Raw genomic sequence first — 22,543 nt, 5'->3', positions numbered from 1 at the left:
AACAATTATTTTCCATTACCCTTGTGAAATTGAATTTCCTGGTTAGTTAGATATGGTTGAGTCATATGACATTATTATCTCCATAGGTGAAAAACAGTTGCATATTAGCAACATGATTTAGTTCAACCTAATCAATTCAACTTCTATTGCCAATCCTATGCTTTGCTCTGCTGATTCCACCTAAAAATATTTGAAGCAGGACTCTTTTCCCCATGGGTTTCAAGTAGAGAGGCTCAGCCTGCCCCGACTAACCTGACATATGTCCTTGTTTCTTCTTCAAAAGTCCCGTGTTCTCTGCTTCCATATTCTTTCTCTCTTGTTCCCTTCTTGCATGTTTTCTCTTGTTTCTTCCTTCCCCAAAGCCAAGTCACCTCAGTATCCCCCTTCCGAATGTTTCTACAATATCTAACTCCAGAATTCCTGAAGCAATTCCCAATTACAAGGACTCTTCCCTAGTTAGCAGGTCACACAGTTGACAGTGCTGGCTGACAGTGTATAGCACATGATGATAACAGAAGTTAGAGAAGGAAGATAAAGAAAAAGTCCTATGGCTGATTGTAGGGACTTCATACTATAGTGGGTGAAATAAAAGTTCCCTTCATGGAACTGATTCACAAAAACAAATGGGACAATATTTAAAATGCATAGAGAAAGCTCGGGGCATAAGAATCAAGTGAACAAGAAATTGGTGCAATCAACAGGAGAGCATTGATCTTCATTGACATTGAGAATGTTTTTTTGGGGGCTGAGACTGTGGCATAGTAGATTAAGAATCCGTCTGTGCTGGGGCCGGCGCCGTGGCTCACTTGGCCAATCCTCCGCCTGCAGCGCTGGCATTCCATATGGGTGCCAGGTTCTAGTTCCGGTTGCTCCTCTTCCAATCCAGCTCTCTGCTGTGGCCCGGGAAGGCAGTGGAGGATGGCCCAAGTGCTTGGACCCTGCACCCGCATGGGAGACCAGAAAGAAGCACCTGGCTCCTGGCTTCGGATTGGTGCAGCGCTGGGCTGTAGTGGCCATTTGTGGGGTGAACCAACGGAAGGAAGACCTTTCTCTCTGTCTCTCTCTCTCACTGACTAACTCTATCTGTTAAAAAAAAAATTCTGCCTGTGGCACTGGCATCCCATATGGGCACTGGTTTGAGTCTCAGCTACTCCACATCTTTTTTTTTTTTTTTTTTTTTTTTTTAGATTTAAAGAAATTTTTTGAAAGAGTTACAGAGAAGCAGAGGCAGAGGCAGAGAGAGAGAGGTCTTCCATCTGCTGATTCACTTCCCAGATGGCTGCAACAGCCAGAGCTGCGCTGATCTGAAGCCAGGAGCTGGGAGCTTCTTCCAGGTCCCTGATGCTGGTGCAGGGGCCCAACGATTTGTGGCTATCTTCCACTGCTTTCCCAGGCCATAGCAGAGAGCTGGATCAGAAGTGGAGCAGCTAGAACTAGAACCAGTGCCCACAGGAGATGCCGCACTGCAGGTGACAGCTTTACCCTCTAGTGGAGCGCCAGCCCCTGCTCCACTTCTGATGCAGCTCCTTGATGATATCCTGGGAAAGCAGTCGAAGATGGCCTGAGTGCTTGGGCCCCTTCACTAGCATGGGAGAACCAGAAGAAACTTTTGGCTCCTGGCTTTGCATCGGCCGAGCTCTAGCTATTGTGGCATTTGGGGAGTGAACCAGTGGATGGAAGATCTTTCTCTCTCTGTATCTCCCTCTCTCTATCTATAACTATGCCTCTTAACTAAGTAAATAAATCTAAAGAGAGAGAGAGAGAGAATGTTTTTCAGTTGATGTTTGATTGGTAGCTGGACACCCCAAACTGGTTGATCCATAGTCATCTCTAACAGAATAGGTTCAATACTGAACTGGCTTTCTTCTCTGAGCTAGGGATTCTGACTGAGCACAGGACTGTTTTGTGGATAGCAAAGCAATGGTAGTTTGGGGGTGGAGTGAGAAAGAGAAAGAAGAAAAATGGAGAAAAGTGGGGTGTGATCCTTCCCTGTGAAACAGTTCTAAGTCTTCCTAAAGGTTCTCAACTCAAAATGTGTTTGGATGTGTGTAGATTTTTGTAGAAGTCAGTGAGCAGACTCAGCGTCCTTCTTGGACTGATGTGTGGGAGTGCAGAGCAGAAGCCTAAGGAAGCCAGGCCTGTGCACTGGCAGGAATCACAGAGCACTGCCTTTCACAGTCCTGGAGAATTGGGGATTGTCCTAATTCAAACAGATTCCTGAGTTCCCATCTGACATCTGCATTTAATTTTGGTGTTCTGTCCGGTATCTGTCAAATCAAGGGGCAAAGTGAACCAAGAATATGGCATCATCATGACTTTTAAACTGCAGGGTGCATCAAGCAGGGAGATTAGGGGTCTGTGGGATCTGCCATGAATCATGATGACTTTGGAAATTCCATTTAAATTTAGAATGAAGTTTTGGAAATTGCTTAGAGGTAGAGAAGATAGCCTTAGAATGAAAATATGTTGTTTGATATTAGTTGTTTCAGAAGAAGCCAGGAATATGCTACCTCACACATAAGACTGGTGGTAGCTCCTGTCAATGTATGTGATGGAAGAACATTCATCAGACTTCCTGCTTCATCAACTTTGAGTTGAGAACCACCTTATAGTGTGGTTTTCAGTGGAAGAAAAAGTTTTTTGACAGACTTCTACTAGCATGGAAAACCCTTGCTTTTCTAGAAATCAATGCCAAGAAATGAGAAAATGGGTAGAGAGGTGACCTGCTGCAGCACCTTGAGCAACGGTGCTTTGTAACTCTACCCCTTTCTCATGTGTGGGCAAGGGCCTGGAGGGAGCAGCTTGCCAAAGGCAAGGTGTCTACACCATCCCTCCCCCCGACAGGATTCAGAGATCCAGGGAGGTCTCTCACTCTTAGGTGAAGAAAATGTGGAACATGGTGGAGCTGGAAGCTCCACCTACTTCCTAGGACTCTCAAATCTTAGTGCCTTTGACCATATTAACTGTAGTGCTGGGGGCCAGCATTGTGGTGCATTGGGTTAAGCCACCATTTGTGATGCTGGCATCCATGAGCACTGGTGCGAGTCCTGTCTGCTCCACTTCCTATCCAGCTCCCTGCTAATGTGTCTGGGAAAGCAGTGGAGGATGGCCCAAGTACTTGGGCCCCTGCCATCCATACAAGAGACCTGAGTGGAGTTCAAGGCTCCAGGCTTTGGCCCAATTATTGCAGCCATTTTGATGATCTCTCTCTCCTTTCTTTTCTTCTTTCTTTCTTAAACAAATTTGTTATGCTTTTAACTATATATATTTTAAGATTTCTTTTATTTATTTGATAGGCAGAGTTAGAGAGAGAGAAAGAGAGAGAGAGAGAGAGAGATCTTCCATCCACTGGCTCACTCCCTTAATGGCTTGCAATGGCCTGGGAGGGTCCAGAACAAAGCCAGGAGCTTCTTCTGGATCTCCCATGTGGGTACAGGGGTCCAACCACTTGGACCATCTTCCACTGCTTTCCTAGGCACACCAGCAGGGAGCTGGTTCAGAAATGGAACAGCTGAGACTAGATCTGATGCCCATATGGGATTCTGGTGCTGCAGGAGGCAGCTTGACCCACTGTGCCACAGTGCTTGCCCCTCTCTCTTCCTTTCAAATAAACAAATAAATAAATCTTAAGGAAAAAAAGCCAACAATAGTGGTTGATTCACAGAAGTTCCTCTCTCTAGGATCTTTGGAGACCTCTGCTGCTAGAGTGGACCTTGCATGGTTGGTCTGAGTAGGAGCAACCTCTCAAATGAATGAAGTGAAAGAGCCAGAAGAGGATTCTGAGAGGCTTTTTAGAGAATGCCTTTCTCTGAGGCATTAGGATAAGAGTAAGTCAGGGCTGTGGAGGGAAGAGAAGCAATGGTGTGAGGGGAACTACTGCAAATCATCAGTGTGCTTTGTCTGATCTCCTAAACCTTTCCGTGAGTGTGTGTGTGTGTGTGTGTGTGTGTGTAGTGAGGAGAATATGCTGGAAGCTGTGATACACTTATTCCCCTTTTCACCTGTACACAGGAAGAGTTTTTACAAAACCCACTGTATTGCAGTATGATTGAACACCTGTACAAATTTATGGTCTACAGCTCAATGATTTGCATATAATTATACAACTGTGAAAGTATCACCACTGCCAAGGCAATAACCATTTTAATCACCTCCTAAGGTTTCTCCCCTTTATCATTATTATTAGTTGTATTCTGATAAGAACAGGTAACATGAGATCTATCCTCTTAGCAAACTTTAAGTACGTATATAATAGAGTATTGTTAATTGTTGGTCTGTGCTGTATAGTAGATCTCCAGAATGTATTTATCTAACATAACTGAAATTTTATACCCTTTATTTTAATTTTTAAATATTTATTTATTTGAAAGAGTCACAGGGAGAGAGAGGAGAGACAGAAAGAGGGATCTTCCATCTACTGGTTTAGTCCCCAAATGGCTGCAATTGCAAGTGCAATGCCAGGCTGAAGCTAGGAGCTTTCTGTGGGTCTTCCACATGGGTTCAGGGGCCCAAGGATTTGGTTTATCTTCCACTGCCTTCTCAGGCCATTATCAGAGAGTTGGATTGGAAGCAGAGGACCCGAGACTCGCACTGCTGATGCCCATAAGGGATGCGGGAACTGCAGACAATGGCTTAACCCACTGTGCCAATTTTACACCCTTTAACTATCATTTTTCCATTTCCACTTCTCATTAGTCCTGGTAATCATCATTCTATTCTATAACAAAATGGAGAAAATTGCATTCACTAGAATTCAAATAGATGGTGAATGATCTGTTCAGATAAGTGCTTGGAGGTACAGAATCAGAGTTCAAGGATGTGGATGGAATTATTTTGTGCTGGACAAGCAAAGAATGTGTTCGTTCTTGGAAAAAAGGAAAGGAGAGACAAGAGCTGGTGGATCTACCTGAATGATGGAAGGTCATGTATTCTAAAATGCAACTTGTATGCATGACGTGTCCCAATTTATAACCAAAGTACTGAATTCAAGAAGTGTTTAAGCATGAATGGATTTTGGTGGAAGCCAATGAATGGGCTTAGTATACAATGATGGAAGCATATGGAAGGGAGTGTACAGGACCAGATTGAATATTGAGAAACTTAGATATCATCTGGAGTATTCTTCACTCTTACACTCTGTATAATTGGCAATCAAATTTAACCAGGTCCACGTGATGGGGGTGTGTGTGTGTGTGTGTGTGTGTGAACACCTTGCTGAATGAAAGGAGACATGTCTTCCTGGGAATCTTCCTGGCTCCTGGACTATATGTTCCCATGGTAGCTCATTATACACTGCTTTATAATCATGATTCTTCTATTTTTTCCCTTCCAGACAGACACAGACATTTCAGTCCTCTGAACTATCAATATTCCCTCACTCAAAGGCTCCCTTGTCTTTCTGTTTCCGTAGGGAGTCCACACTGATGAACCACAATTCTCTCAATTTGGATCTTGTGCCCATCAGATAGATCTAATATGACCAAAAGAAAATTGAAGAGGGGGCATCTCCTTGGAGTCCCACATGTCTGCCATACTCATTTTTGCCTTCATATCTTTGGTTACCTTAGCCTTCTACTTAAATACCTTCCTTCCACCCAAATGTTATCAATTCTCCAAAGTCTTGCTAAAGGCGTACCTCCTCTTCAACTTTTCTCTGATCCTTCTGATCTCTGTGGATCTCCTTGCTAGCATTTCTCTTTTGTTTGTTATTTTATTTTATAAATATTTATTTATTTATTTGGAAGGTAGAGTTACAGAGAGTCAGAGGCATATTGAGAGAGAGAGAGAGAGAGAGAGAGAGAGAGAGATCTCCCATCTGCTGGTTCACTTCCTGGATGGCCCCAATGGCTGGAGCTGCTCTAATCTAAAGCCAGGAGCCAGGAGCTTCTTCCAGGTCTCCCACACAGGTACAGGGGCCCAAGGACTTGGGCCATCTTCTACTGCTTTCCCAGGCCATAGCAAAGAGCTGGATCGGAAGTGGAGCAGCCAGGACTCAAACATGCACACATATGGAATGCTGGCACTGCAGGCAGTGGCTTTACCCGCTATGCCACAGTGCCAGCCCCAAGCATTTGTCTTGTCTCTGAAACTCCATTGTGTCATCTGTGAGGATGACGCATGTTTTATACCTTTGAAACCTCTGTGGATATCTAGCACGATACTAAGCACGTAGTAAGCAATTTATTTAAATCCACTTATTGTCAGCTACTGCCAGCATGTTCTACTGACTAAAAATGTAAGCCCCTGGAGGGCAGGTGTTTTTTTCAAGGCTTCACATATCATCGTGTTAGATCATTGAACAATGAGGACCATGAGAGCAAAAGAAACCTGATTATAAGTTTCCATAGGATGCATGCATACTGTAATACATTGCGATGGATGTGAAACAGCACAGAGCTATTGGGTAGCTACACCTCCAGGGGCCAGGCATACCAGGAGGACACTTATTACAATTATCACCTACTAAGATTTCAACTGATTTTCCTTTGTGCAAATATTTCTGTAAGACTTCTTAACAGATTCAATATCCAGATTTCAAATTCATCCTGAATTGAATGATGAATTATTAGTAGTAGAAAAGACACAAGCGCAAAACTTAAGTAGAAAATCAGCAGCCATGGGTCCGTAGTAAGACTGGAAAAATGGAATTAAGCCAGAGTCTCTTTACTCACTCAAAGATCTCATACCTTTCTTAAAGTCTTGTGTTATTAATAATAATAATAATAAAAAACTTTGTCAGCTACTTGGATGCAGAGAACATTCCAAGACCAACAGAAATGGTTTCAAGGAGCCAAGTCTTCAGGGTTTGCATAATTGCTAAACACTGTACTTCTCAACTTTCATAAGACAAACCCATCTTCAAAATTTATTTATTAGATGAATAATTGAGCCTGAAAATTTGATTCTGACATTTCCTGTCCCTATTGTGGGCCTCTGAAGAGTTGTCTTAATCACGTTTTCAGTAGTGTCCAAGAATGACTTTCTTCTGACCCTTTTCAAACAGAAACCACAGAAATTTTTTAGCGTAACTGATCGCCTCAATTTGGTAACCATTTCCTTTGGGGCATGCAGTTCTGCCTCTTTCACTCGTGGACTAGGTCCTGCAGAAATGGAGGAATCACATCCTCCCCCACCCAGTTTTCCCCTGTGCCATCAACACCATGGAAGATTTGACTTCATAAAAAGCCTTTATGCAGCAGAGACCAAGGATATTCTTTTTCATCCTGTAAAAGTTATCTTGCCCAGGGAGTCACACAGGGAAGGGTCGGGTGAGGCAGGAATGAACTGACTCATTGATGTATCTCCCATGAACTCTCTGGATTGCTTTAGAGGGATGAAATGGAGCAGTTGAGTGATTGTCCAAATTCCGAGGCAGAGAAATGGCTTAAGAACAACAAACACAATTTGGGCTTGCATAAAATAGAGGGCTTTCTAGGGGATCAGAAAAAACCTGTTTTGCACAGGTGTTGCTCTAATTGTGATCCAGAGCTATGGAGAATTTCACAGTGGGCTGAGGTTCCTGCATTGAGACCACAGCTGTTACAATTGAAGCTCCTCTCCGCCCTGTGTGGTGGTCTTGCATTGTTATACAGGTCCATAATAGGATGCACAAAGAAAAATAAAACAAGATATTGAGGCTTATGCCGGGTCGGAGTGAGTGGCGGTAGCTTTGCTCTTGCAGTTAGGATTTGATCTGTTTAATAGGCCTTTGGAGAGGCAAATGTACATACTGAAAACTTCTTCCAGTATGTGGAAACACTTGTTTTAGTGGTTAGCTTTGAAGTTTGAGTGGAAGGCAAAATTAAAGAAAAAAAAAAAAAAAAAGAAAGACATCAACATACACGTCTATAGTATTCAGATTTCTGTTGGGATTTTTGGCATTGTCGCTACTTTTTTTTTTCTAACAATTTATTTATTTATGTATTTTAAAGAGTTACAGAGAGAGGGAGAGACAGAGAGATATCTTCCATTTGCTGGTTCACTCCCCAAATGGCCACAACAGCCATGGCTGGGCCAGGCCAAAGCCAGGAGCCAGGAACTTCTTCTGGGTCTCCCACGTGGGTATAGGGGCCCAAACATGTGGGTCATCTTCTATTGTTTTCCCAGGGTCATTAGCAGGGAGATGGATCACAAGTGGAGCAGCTGGGACTCAAACTCTCACCCATATTGGGTGTTGGCCTGGCAGTGGTCCACGCTACTACCACAAGCTGACCCTGGCCTTTTCCTCCCTGTTCCCATGGTACTTTGTATATTATATTGGTAAAGGGGTTGTAAATTCTTTAAAAAAGTAGGAACTTTTGTATTCTTATTTCTTAATCTAAACTTATTCATTAATTCAAAGATTCTTCTTCTTTTACTTCCTTCACAAGCATTTGTTTCTTTTCTTAATATGCCCCCTTCTTATCTGACATTCTTACTAATCTTACTATAATACTCCTCAATCTAAACTATGCATTGAAATCATGTGGTGTGGCCGGCGCCATGGCTCACTTGGTTAATCCTCCGCCTGTGGCACCAGCATCCCATATGGGCACCAAGTTCTAGTCCCGGTTATTCCTCTTCCGGTCCAACTCTCTGCTGTGGCCCGGAAGGCAGTGGAGGATGGCCCAAGTGCTTGGGCCCTGCACCCCATGGGAGACCAGGAGGAAGCACCTGGCTCCTGGCTTCAGATCAGCACAGCGCGCCGGCCGTAGCGGCCATTTGGGGGGTGAACCAACGGAAGGAAGACCTTTCTCTCTGTCTCTCTCTCACTGTCTAACTCTGTCTGTCAAATATAAAAAAATTCATGTGGTGGGTTTGAAGACAGTAGAAATACCTGGGTCCCCTCCCAGGGAAATCTGATGTAATTAGTCTAAAGTGTAGCTTGGATGGTGTTTGTTCATGTTTTTGAAAACTCCCTGTGTGATTCTTTTTTAAAAAGATTTATTTATTTTATTTGAGAGGCAGAATAACAGAGAGAGGGAGGGAGAGAGGGATAGAGATATATAGAGAGATCTTCTATCCCCTGCTTGTTTACTGAGAGAAAGAGAGAGAGAGAGAGAGAGAGAGAGAGAGATCTCCTATCTGCTTCTTCACTCCCTGAATGGCTGCAATGGCTGTGGCTGGGCCAGGCTGAAGCCAGGAGCTAAGGAACTCCACCCAGGTCTCCGCGAGGGTGGCAGGGGCCCAGGCACTTGGGCCATCTTCTGCTGCTTTCCCCCAGGTACATTAGCAGGTGCTAGATGGGACATGGAGAAGCCTGGAATTATGTGGGATGCTAGCTTAACTCACGGCACCACAACGTTAACCCTGCACTGAGTGATTCTAATGTCCACAGACTGAGGGCCATTGCTATAATGCCCTGCCAATGCTAATCACTTTACTTTGGTTTACACTCTGAAAATGTTTAGCATTGTAATTTTTGCAGTGATGTTTACTTAATAATAATAGTAATAAATATAATATTGATAGCTAAGTTATTGAGCACCTCTTACATGCCAGACACTAAATACTTAAAAATTTATTTTACCTTCACAAAAATGATATGAGAAGAGAGAGAGTTTTATTCTCATTTTGCAGATGAAGAAATGAGAGTATAAGGAAGCTAAGTAAATCGCCCCAAGTCATATAGCTAGTAAATGACAGAGCTGAGATTTCTACCCAGGCAGGCTGGCTCCGGAGTCCACACCCCCAATCACAATATCATACTGTTGTCAGTCACACTTTCTTGAGGAAATGACTCCTGATTAATAGGAATGTCCAATCACCAGGGGGAAAAATCCTAGGGAGTTACATAGTACTTCTCCTGTTGCCTATATCACATATGATGAAGAATAAATTTCAACTTAAGACAGAGAGGTGGATCAAAATATATAAGAAAGCGTCCCAGAACCATGGAGACATCTAATGCCGTGTTTTCCGCAGTGGCACTATTGCATTTTTGGCTGAGCCATTCTTGCTTGGGAAAAGTGAGGGAGGCTGTCTTGTGCGCTGGAGGATGTTGACTGGTAACATCCTGGACTCTCTTGATGTCAGAAGCACCCCACACCCTCCACGTTGTAATAATGAGAGTGTTTCCAGACATTGCCAAATGTCTCCTCATTGAGAACCTCAGCGCGAATCAAACAGCTTTCAAACTGGTAATAGTAATTAAACTTAAAAGTGTTAAGATGTTGTGACTCATAGTGAGAACTTTTTACAAAGCAAATGTGTCATAATTTGTTTATTTAAATGAATGTTTCCACCCAAGTAATCAACTTTGAAAACTAACATACTTATTCTAATAATATTGCTGTTGCTCAAAACCATTTTGAAATTGTGTTTAGAGCATGTGGTACAATTTTTGAATATTGTCCAGAATAATAAATCATCCTTTAATGGGGGATTTGATATTTGGAAGAGTCTAAAAGATAATTAGAGCCAAGTGGTGAGCAAGGTGTATTGGTGAAGATGAACTGTAGAATTTTTGTTTTGGTGACTTTAATAACATGGTCCTTATATACACACACACACACACACACACACACATATATATATATTTATATTTGACAGAGTTACAGACAGTGAGAGAGAGAGAAAGAGAGAGAGGTCTTCCTTCCTTCCAATGGCCACAACGGCAGGAGTTACATCCATCCAAAGCCAGGAGCCAGGTGCCTCCTCCTAGTCTCCCATGTGGGTACAGGGGCCCAAGCACTTGGGCCATCCTCCACTGCCTCCCAGGCCACAGCAGAGAGTGGGACTGGAAGAGGAGCAACCGGGACTAGAACCCAGTGATCATATGGGATGCCGGCGCCGCAGGCGGAGGATTAACCAAGTGAGCCATGGCGCCGGCCACACCACATGATTTCAATGCATAGTTTAGATTGAGGAGTATTATAGTAAGATTAGTAAGAATGTCAGAGACTTAACCTAGTGAGCCATGGCGCCAGCCTAACATGGTCCTTCTTTTTTTTTTTTCTTTTTTTTTCTTTTTATTTTTTTATTTATTTAATGAATATAAGTTTCCAAAGTACGAATAATGGATTACAATGGCTTCCCCCCCATACCGTCCCTCCCACCCACAACCCTCCCCTTTCCCACTCCCTCTCCCCTTCCATTCACATCAAGATTCATTTTCGATTATCTTAATATACAGAAGATCAGCTTAGTATACATTAAGTAAGGATTTCAACAGTTTGCTCCCACACAGAAACATAAAGTGAAAAATAATAGATGATTTTTTTTAATGATGATGAAATCAGATCAGACTTATTGTCATAACATGGTCCTTCTTACATGGCTCAGACACTGTCTTTGACAGTACTTGAAAGTGAAGAGTTAAAAAAAAATAATGTTCTGATTTGTGATGATGTTGGAAGAAGTTCTTCCAGATTTTTATCCCAAGTATAATACTGTATAATTGCTGATTTTTTTAAAATAAATTTTGATTTCTAAGTACAATGTATCATACATGTCCTAAGAATTTTCTTGGATGAGCAAATCCTAGTACCAGAGGAAAGTGGGAAGGCTTGCTAAGAGGAGTTAATTTTGAAAAAGGAAAAAAACAAAAAACAAAAACAAAAACCATGGACTGGCTGAGAAAATCTGGAGGAGCAATCCAAGTAGAGGCAATAATTTGGCCACTGCTTTGGATGTGGGAGGGAGCTCAGTTAGTCATGAGTTAGAGACAGTGAGCAGGTGCACTAAAGATTGGAGAGTCTGGGACTGTAGATCTCAATCCCAATCCTGTATAAGCATCAGCTAAGAAGTTAAAAAAAAAAAAAAAAAGACAGCTGCTTGAGCCCCACGCTGGACCTCCCACTCGCTGGTGATGCCTTGAGCCTCTGTGTTTTGTTTTGAAGCTCTTCATAAAGCGTCTTAATGCACAGGCATGCTTGAGAATCACTTTAGTAAGATACCAACTTGGTTGAGTGAAGAAAAATGAGTCTGCAATCCCATATGGCCCATGGCTCACAAAGAACAGTGGGCCAGGTCAGGCATCTAAGCATACAATTTTGTGGATACCAAGATAGTGACACTGATTTAACGAGAATCAAAAAAAATTAAATAACTCGTTCAAGTTCATGTAGCAAGTAAGCACAAAGTTGAGGCATAAGCCCACCTCCTTTGATTTCAATTCAGAGTTTATGCCATAAGGACATATCAGAGAAGAATTCAGGAATTTGATGAAGAGTAGGAGTGGGAGAGAGAATAATAAAATGATAGAGAATGATGTGAAACGGTCTCCAAGCTGAGACGGTTGTGGAGAGCAGGAGAGAAGGACACTGGAAATTGGATACCCTCCATGTGCCAAGATGTTTCTCCTCTAATCCTAGGGCACACACAAGGACACTGAGGCTCAGTGGCCAATAACTTCCCAAGTTGTGAAGACAGGAGATGAGATTAGGACCTACACCCAGGTCTGCTGGCCTCAGGTAGGGAAAGGATATGTCGAGGTTAAAGCCCAGAGTCCTGGGTGACCAAATGAATGGTGGTAACTTTCACCAAACACAGGCCACTGCTGGCCTCAGGGTTCATGCTCTTTCAAGCATCCCAGTTGGTCTCTCCTCAGACAGCGATGCTTAACTGGGGGTGCTTTTGTCCCTCAGGGCTATTTGGCAATTTCTGGAGATATTTTGGGTTGTTCTGAGGTCTGGGGAGATGGAGGTTGCTACTCTCATCTAGTGGGTAGGCCAGGCATGCTGTCCAACAGCGCACAGTGCAGCCACCAAGAATCATCCTGTTCAAAACAGCAACAGCATGGAGGCTGAGAAATGCTGATCTGAAAAGCGGGTTGTGGCCCCGGAGGCTGGAAACGAAGGACAGGTTAATGGACATGTGATGAGAGGACGTCCACCATTAATGCACTGGTGAGGTATTCAATTAACGCTAGCACTGTGTCCTCTCCTGTCTGAGAGTGACATGAGGCTGAGACTGCCCTCTGTGTTGTAACTGAGTAACTGGCTTTCTCAGGCCCCGACTGACTGCTTCCTTACAAAAGCCCTTCTTCAAGACCCACACGGGCTTTCCCCAAGAGCAGCTTTTGTGCCAGCTCCCAGCCACCTGTTAAGGCAAGGAGGCCTAATCCCCCACTATCCCCCACCTCCCCAGTTTTTCTTTCTTTTTTCTCTTGGTTTATTACTATTACTATTACTATTTTCTTTTCTTTTCTTTTATGGCCCATTGAGTTCTTGGCAGATCTGTTAGACAGTTGCTCCAAGTTTCTCTTTTGGGTCTTTTGTTTGATGGAGGTAGATCCTTGTTTACCAGGTAGAAAGGACCAAGCCCAGAGGCCACAGTGAGGTAGCCATTTTTAGTCACTTTCCACCTGGGCTGACTATGAGCCAGAAGATAAGAGGCAAAACATAGCCCATTATCAGGCCCCTAAGCCATCGACTCCCCTGATTTCTCCCACGGATATTCTTGTTTCAATGCCAGTAAGCCCACATACTCTGTTTGTGGTGGCATGGAGCCAAAATCCAGGTGTGATATTCCAAAGCATTCTTGTAGAGGAGTTTTCAGCTGGTATTTTGTTTACCTGAATTTTTGGCCCATCACAATCCCCTGGGAGCCAAAAGCTTACAGAACTGTAACATCTCTAGCTCTTCCCATACCTGTCTGCAAAATATGCAGGAATACAGACTTTACACAGTGTGTCTGGCCTTTGATGACCCCTTCGCCGCCTTTATCTTCCTTCAGGAAATTCCAAGAGGCTCTGGAAGCGCCTCCTATCCAGCTACTACTCGTTGGAAATCGGGTGCCCTCCAAAGTGCTCTGAGATTCTTGGCAAGGAAAAAGGGACTCTGTGAAAAATCAAGGTGTGTTGTTCTTGGGATTACTTCCTATTTTTCAGTAGAAGACTCTTCTCAAATGTTCATCTTAAGGCAAACCCTGGAGGAAAATCATAATAAATATACTCACCACAAATGAATATTACCACCCTCTCCATCCTAGGAGCGGATTTAAAAATAATCCAGATTTGGATTTGGTGTGTCTGGCTATGGGATCACAATCCTTCCCCCAAACCCTCCCCTTTGGCTTCTTTGTTTGGGTCCATCGTGTTGTTCCTTTCACTCTGGAACATGGCTGTGTGTGTTCTGGCTGGTTCTGGGACTTTCTCATTTGCTCGTATTTGCAACTTTTCTGGGCCTTCTCTGATGTCTGCTTTGGCCTTTGGGAGTGCATTGCTGTGAGCACCATGGGTTAGTAGATACAGACTTAGAGCACAGGGCTTGGAGGCAACATACACTCCTACTTCCTTTATATGGACATATAGATCCTTCTCAATCTTATTTCTGTAGCTGTAAGGTGGGGGTAATGCCATCTGGCTTCTTCACTCTCCACACAACTTAGGAGGACTTTGCGTTGCATCCTATTGAAGACAATGCTTAGTGCCTAGGTAGCTGCACAATAAGTATGTGGTTAATTAATGAATCAACATCACATAAAAGTCTCTAATTCTAAATTATATTAAAAAATTACTTTTTGTGAGAAAGAATCCTGCACTTTTTTCTGCTTTTAGAAGACATAGATAAAATAAAAATTTTTGACACTATTTCTGTCTTGACTTGCTTCTGGCCTTGGGCCATGAAACTATCGGAAGAGCACAAGGAATGAGACTATCATAGATTTTTTCCATAATAAGTAGTGAGGGCCCTTTCAGAGCACAGAGTATTTTGTTCTTGGCATGGTTTTAGTGGAAAATGCTTATTACTATTTATATGTACTTTTTAAAGGGAAAAATATTATATAGAATCTTCATTTCGATTTTATGATCCCAATTTTTTAAGATATGTGTGAAGAAGAGAAGTAGATACAGGATTTCAGGTCTTACTAAGTCCACTGCATTGTGTGCTTCCTGGAGGCACCACAGCAGGGAGAGCCCCTGCCTTTGCTTGTAGCTCCGGGAGAGTGGAGGCACCTACAGTCTGTGTCTCCTGATTCATAGGCATGATGTACATGCAGGTGTGTACATGCAAACACACATAAAACACACACACACACACACACATCAGGGCAGTGGCTGTTCATTGAACGGCTTCTGCTTAGAATCTGCTTATGCTGTATGCTGAGATTTCCTTATTGCTGTGCTGTTCAGTTTTAGATTACTGGAGTCTGAATGTTGTTCATTTGTTTACATGATGCAGGGATATGTTCCCTTTTTGAACATTCTTATGATTAAAAATTAAAATGATAGGGTATATTCTGCTGCTGATTATCTGCCCAGTTTTTGAGCTGAAAACCTCATACACTTGAGACTTAGCATTGTTAGATTTGAGATATTTGTAAGAGACTTTAGAGTTTTAAAAATGCAATAAGTACATCTATCATATTGTATAACACCTTCATCTGGTCAGTCAAGTTTTTGTAATGAAATGTGTGGTGTTCCCAGTTAGGGGGATACATGAAGAATACAAGAGCATCATGGAAACTCAGGTCAGATTTTGCCTCCAAATGAGTTCATGTCAAGTAAAGTTTTCCCATTAACTGGGTTTAGGAAGAAAAGAATTTTGTGGGTTTTTTTTTTTTTTTGGAAAGTTTTAGAAGTTTGAATTATAGAAAAGGGATTGTGGATGTATATTTCAAAATGACTAATAATAATTAGCTGTATTTTGAAAAAAATCCATTATTAGAGACACCTCATTTTATTGAGAGCCTTCTGGAGGGAGGTAAGTGTCCTGCCTAGAGGTAATGTTTCCTCCTCTGTGAGCCTGCAGTGTTCCTGCTCAAAAACCTGAAAATCAGCTCTATGTCTTTCTGATTGTGGCTGTTCAAATGGCTTGAATTCCACTAGAGGGCAGCTGGGCCTTGTCTCCATGGACTTTGTGGTTACCAGATCTGGTCCTGTTCTAACTGGGTAATTTTGTCATTGACCACCACTCATTTCTGTTTCTATTTGGCACCTGTCTGTTCCACTTGACATCAGCCACATGTCTAAACATCAGTGATGCCTGTGCTTGTATTTCCAGCCTACACGGCTCTTATGAGCTCCTACTTAGCATCTCTAGTTGGGTATTTTATAGACCATTCGATTATGACATATTGAAGACTGTCAAGAGGTCCAATGCCTGTCTTCCAGCCCCAGTGCTTCTCTACCAGTGCCCTGTGTTTGGTGAAAGTCACCACCATTCATTTGGTCACCAAGGACTCTGGGCTTTAACCTCAACATATCCTTTCCCTACCTCATTTTTCACCAAGTCCTCTTTGCCTTACCTGCTAAATATCCATCATATTCTGCCTACTGTTTTATATATCAACCCTCAGCTGCTACTTCTTTCCCCTGGTTACTAGTCGCCTAACTGGGCTCCTATTTCCCTTCTTCCAAATTTCTCTTATTCTTTGTTTCCTCTATTGCCAACTCTAGGCCTCTCAATCAATCTCAATTTCTATTTCACTTACATATTTCTATCCACCATGAAATAATCTTTTTTAAGCATGCAAAAGGCCAAGGATGAAGGTAGCAATACCAATTTTCCAACAGGGTAGAAGGAAATCATATATACATTCACCTTCATTTTGCATGAGTCCTAGATATACGAATTTCAGGAGTTACTTAAACAACACTAGTTGCCCAACTGTGATCTTCCAACAATAAGGTTCAGATGTGGGATCTCCACTTAGTCATTTCCTTGGGGACATCTTCCCCTTGTAGATCAGGCCAATGAAAACAAAAATATGAGTGTGTGTTCATACAAAACTGTAAAATGCATAGAGGGAAGGGTGTTGGAAAAGCTGCCCAGCCAACTGGAAGGTTCCTCTGGAAAGAGAGTGGGAATAGGAGCAGTAAGAGCTGTTTAGCTTTTGTTGATTAAAAAAAAACTCCATGTTTTGAATCTAAAACATGAATGTATTTGCACATTAGTTAAGTAAAAAAAAATAAGAAAGGTGGGAGTAAAAGTGGTGGATTGCTAGTAGTTTTTCAACTTTCTCTTATGTATCTTCCTGAACTGTTCAAATAATTGTTTATAAGGTTCAGCAAAGGCCTATCCTCTCTAAATACTGCCTTCATATCAATTCTTGCACCAGAGATTTATTATTCATTCAATGAATATTTTACTGAAGGTGTGTAACCAACACAATCCCATGCTAAAATTATTTTCTGTCTTTCATAATTTGTTATTAGAATACAAAGACCTCCTTCTCATTCTCTTTGCTGAGGTGTAAAACCTACCTTCAGCTAACACCTGGGGAGATTCTGGCAGCTAAGACAAAATGGGGGCCTGTGTTTGCTCATTTATCCATCCACTTATTCAGCCATATTGAATATTCCCAGCCACTGTCATGGGCTGAATGAATCTAAGGAGAAAGTAGGATCACAATCAATTATTTACAAAAACAGAAAAGTAAATGACAAAGACAAGGAAAAAAAGACAATTGAATTTCACTATAACATATGTAAGTACATCCACTTTTTTTAAACAAAATGGAAAGACAGCTAAACCACTGAGTAGGCAAGAGGCTACAGTATGATAGGAGATAAAGCAGTTGGTAAACAGATCCTTGTGGGATGCTTTAATGCAAAGAAGAATAACATATTGGGCCTGACATTGTTTGAATTGCTATAATGCCCCTTCCTTTGTGTCCAGTTCGAGGCTCTTTTCAGTAAGTCTACTTCACATACATATACACATGGATGTGTGCATGCACACACCAAAGAGAGAAAAGGGGAGCTTGCAACTTGCTCTTCTACTTAATGAGACTCAGAAGCTTTTTGAAATGAGTGAGAGGTCTACCTCATTTAAAACAATGCTGTCTCAATGATTCATAATATGCATGCATTCTCATTTATTTACCATTTCTTTATTAATGGACATTTGTTTTCTCCATTTTGTTCAATAACAAACCATGCTTTATTTTTAATTGATTTTCCCCTCAAAGAAACCTTTTATTTAAGGAATACAAACTTCATGCATTTCATAAGTACAACTTTAGGAATCTAATGATTCTTCCCACCATACCTGACCTTTCACCCACTCTCCCACCCTTCCTCCTCCTCCCTTTCCCATCCCTATTCTCCACCTAGATCCAATTTTGATTAACTTTATACACAGAAGAACAACTCTATACTAAATAGAGTCCAACAATTTGCATGAAAACAACTACAACTAAAAAACTGTTCCTCAACAGTCGAGACAAGGGCTGTTCAAAGTCATTGCATCTTGAAGTTAATTTCACTTCTTTTTTTTTATTTTAGAAACTTAATTAACTTTAAAGAAGCACCCAAGAATGACACATCTTTTGTAAGCACTTAGACATAATTATAATACAACTCTTTGAGGACAGAAGTCTTGCAGGGGTAGTTAGTGCACAGTGACTCCTGTTGTTAATTTAACAATTAACACTCTTATGTGTGACGTTGGTGATCACCCGAGGCTCTTGACATGAGCTGCCTAAGCTATGAAAGCTTTTTGAATCCACAAACTCTGTCAGTATTTAGACAAGGCCATAAGCAAAGTTCCCTCCCCCTTCAGAGAAAAATACCTCCTTCTTTGATGACCACTTCTTTCCACTGGGACCTCACCCACAGAGGTCCTTCATGTAAGGCATTTTTTGCCACAGTGTCTTGGCTTTCTATGCATGAAATGCTCTCATGGGCTTTTCAGCCAGACTAGAATGCCTTAAGGACTGATTCTGAGGTCAGAGTGCTATTTAAAGTGATTGTCATTCTATAAGTTTGCTGTGCTTCCCATGTTAGAGCATCCACTCATTTTAAATTCTGTTACTATTATCAGATACTTAATCCTATCCATTAGATTACTTTAACACCTAAGATGGTATTTTTACCATCCAGCCTAAAGGGATTTGGGGTGCCATGGCAAGTTTTTAAACTGTATCCTTAGAAGTAAGTCCAAAGGAATATATACAGAACTATACAGCTTTACAGTTACAAACTTCATACACTTCATAATTACAACTTTAGGAACGTGTGATTCTTCCCACTGTGCCCGCCCTCCCATCCATACTCCCACTCCTCTTCTTCCTTCCTTCTATTCCCACTTTTATTTTTTACTGAGATCTATTTTCAGTTGACTTTATACACACTGTATGTTAAGTAAATAGTTCAACAAATAGTATATATGTAAAAAAAAACTATCCCTCAACAGTCAAGACAAGGGCTGTTCAAGTTATTGCTTCTCAAAGTATCAATTTCACTTCTACAGATTGTCTTTTAGGTGCTCTATTAGTTATCACAGGTCAAGGAGAACATGTGGTATTTGTCCCTTTGGGACTTAGTTCACTAAGTATGATGTTTTCCATATACATCCATTTTGTTGTAAATTACCAGATTACATTTTTTTTTTACCACTGTGTAGTATTCCATAGTGTACATATTCCATAATTTCTTTATCCAGTCTTCAGTTGATGGCATTTGGGTCAATTCCTTGTCTTAGCTATTGTGAATTGAGCTACAATAAACATGGGGGCACAGATAACTCTTTCATATGCTAATTTAATTTCCTTGAGATAAATTCCCAGGAGTGGGAAAACTAGGCTTTATTGAACCTCCTACTTTTATGCACATGTTGAGTTTACTCCCATGTGGATTCCTCAAATAGGAATTGTGGATCAAAGGGTTTGCATATTTGTACATACATTTTAATTTTATTTGAAAGGCTGAGAGAGAAAAAAAGAGAGATAGAGATCTTCCATCTTCTAGTTCACTCTCTAAATGCCTGAAACAGCTTGGTCTTGGTCTGGGCCAGGCCAAAACCAGAACCCTGAAACTCAATCTAAGTGTCACATGTGGGTGACAGGGACACAAATACTTGAGCCATCATCTGCTGCCTGCCAGGATGTACAATAACAGGAGACTGGATCAGAAGCAGAGGAGCTGGGACTGAAACCAGGTACTCCACCATGTGATGCTGGCATCCCAAGTGGGTAACACCATGCCAAATGCCTATCTCACAGTTTTACATTTTAGATTTTGGTAAATATTGTCAAATCAATTTACACTATTTGAGCATGCTTGTTTCCATTTGTCAAGACTTAATATTTAAATAGTTATTAAAGTCATCTGATGGTGGAAAAATATTTCATTATTGCTTTGGTTTGTATTTAATATAGAGAGTTAATGATCTTTTTTTCAGTCATACTATCAACAGAAGGTACTCTACACAGAAAATTTGGTTTCTATTTTATTTATCTGTTTAGTTTTATTATTTGAGAGAGAGAGAGAGAGAGAGAGAGAGAGAGAGAAAAGGTGCTCCCATTTTCTGGTTCCCTCTCTGCCCACAGTGGCCAGGGCTGGGAGGCTGAAGCTGGGAGGTGGATCTCAATCCCACATGAGTGGCAAGAACCCAAACACTTAGTCCTCATCACTTCCTGAGAGTCTGCATCTGCTAAAATCAGAAACCAGAGCCAGGAATCAAACCCAGGTGTTCCAATACATGATGCTGGTATCTTAACCACTGTGTAAGTGGTGAGGCTGAACACCCCAATGAGTTTCAAAATGTTTGAAGATATCACTGCCCAGTCTATAAACTTTCATTTTTTAATTTAGCCGGTACAGAGACCCAAGGACTTGGGCCATCTTCCACTGCTTTCCCAGGCCATAGCAGAAAGCTGGATCAGAAGTGGAGCAGCCAGGACACGAACTGGCACTTCAGAGTCAATTGTTCAATTCAGTCAACAAGCATTTATCACCCAATGGCTTTATACAGCATTGTGCTAGGTGTTGGGACTTTGTAGTTGTACAATATCAAGTCCCTGCTCTCATACCCATGGAATGGTGAGAGGGAAGGCAGACTTGCAAAGAAAATAAGTGCAGTAAAAATGTTATAGATGTCACATGACACAAATTGCATGCATAAGAATATTGGATTGTGGGGTTGCTTATCAATCATCTTAGAGGGAGAAAGTTTGCAAAGAGCGTGAAATTTCATTTCTCCATTGTTAAATACAATTTATTGAATGATGCTGTTTTTCAGCTTACTGTTCTATCTGTAAATTTGGTTCTTTACAAATTTAAGTTAGAAATTACTGTTCATGGAACTAATTCTGAAGACCAGGGAACTACGAACAAAGATTCTTTCAGGTAATTTAGTATTTCAACACTTAGTGCCTTTTAGTGTTTAATTGCAATGCTGCCCTCCTTCAACTAGATCAGAACGCTTTGACAACTTCTATGACCTCCTGCTGTGCACATTCAAGCAGCTACACTCAGACACACACAGACAGAGTCACACAGACACAGCAGAGCCAAGTGGCATTATGAGAAAGGACTAGACAGGATGTGACTTGGATGTTACTTAGGCAAGGAGGAGAGGCCCACACTCCTGAGGTCTCTATTTGCCAGATCTCTATTTGTCGGAGATCTGAGATCTCTATTTGCCAGCTGAATCAGGGACATGATTTAACACACCAGCGCCGCACTTTCTTAAGGAGAACCATAGAGACCTGAGTGAATTAGTAGGCTAGTAATTGCCTTACTTCTGTTCAGGAACAGGGCTGATGTTTGGGTATCTTTAGGGAAAACTATAAAACTCAACTTACTTGTACAAAAGTCACTGATAATTAATTTTCTTTTTCAAGTGGAAAGCAGGGAGAGAGGTTCAAATTTACTGAGAATGAATTCCCCAGGGATTTAGGTTGACAGGAGAGGTAATCATATATCTTTTAAAGCATAATCTTAGTGAAATAGGCCAAAAAGCAGATAAGAGGTGGCCAGGATTCCTGGTCAAGCCAGCACAGAAAGACACAAAATGCCTGCCTTCCAGCTCTGTGCACTCAGTAAAGCCCCTCTAGGTGGGGGAAGGGTGTCAGAAACGTGATAAAGCATGAAATACAATAGCATGTGCAATAGCTTGTAAATTGTGAGCCATAAGGCACAGGGATATTATTTTCTGTAAAAATATAAATGTCACTGATGGGCATTGAATTTCAGTTATAGAATGGGTTTATAAGCAGCACTCTGGTTAGGAGAGACCTTGCCATGAGGCTGTGTTTACATAGCAAGTACCCATGCTTTGTTTAGATGACAGGTAGGTTGGGAAGAAAGGCACTAAGGTGATGGGACACTACAACACTATATACATTTCCAAAGACACCCCAATGGCACCGCCAGTGAACCTCACAAATATCTTGTCAAAAATAGATGCTGAAAACAAAGATAAACTATGACCGCCATCTTGTGGCGGGATCCACCAATACCAAGTTGGACTGAGTGTGAAGTGGTGGTGATGGGGGAAGGGTGCAGGAGATAAAAGCCCCAGACACCCCCCCCCCCCCCACACACACATTTTCTCACTTGAGGATTCTGGTAGGGCCTACAGGGGAAAGAAAATCCCTCAGATACAAAATATGGCCCCTGGTTGGACAGATCTTTTACCTGAGCCTGTAGAAGAGGAGGTTTTCCTTAATTTGATTTAGGTTTCTAGAGTGTGGAGAATCTGGAGTAGTTTTGAGGGAGCATTTGTCATTTCTTATCTCTGTGTTTCCAGTCCCCGAGCTTGGGAAGGTATTTTTCTCACATTCTCCAGAGTTCAAAGAGCTTACTGAATAACAGAAACCCAGTATTTATTCTTCAACATTATTCCATTCTATACCACACCAGAGCACATTTGTTTTCACAACATTTAATTAG

The 22,543-nt window shown here is 41.6% G+C and overlaps 1 long non-coding RNA gene across 2 annotated transcripts in view; it reads right to left on the bottom strand.

Annotated features, from left to right (window-relative positions):
- LOC127492740 (uncharacterized) overlaps window positions 1-22,543 on the bottom strand; it is a 66,401-nt gene that overhangs the window by 19,512 nt on the left and 24,346 nt on the right. For both annotated transcript variants that reach the window (XR_007922457.2, XR_007922455.2), the window contains exons 2-3: window positions 17,129-17,253; window positions 13,572-13,848 (exon numbers count right to left, since the gene is read on the bottom strand). This is a non-coding gene — a long non-coding RNA (uncharacterized lncRNA). The remainder of the gene's footprint in view (window positions 1-13,571; window positions 13,849-17,128; window positions 17,254-22,543) is intronic.

Source organism: Oryctolagus cuniculus, chromosome 14 (genome assembly GCF_964237555.1).
Source record: "Oryctolagus cuniculus chromosome 14, mOryCun1.1, whole genome shotgun sequence".
In the NCBI taxonomy this organism is placed as follows: Eukaryota; Metazoa; Chordata; class Mammalia; order Lagomorpha; family Leporidae; genus Oryctolagus; species Oryctolagus cuniculus.
The sequence above is the reverse complement of the archived record's forward strand: the minus strand, read 5'-3'. Positions and strand labels throughout refer to the sequence as shown.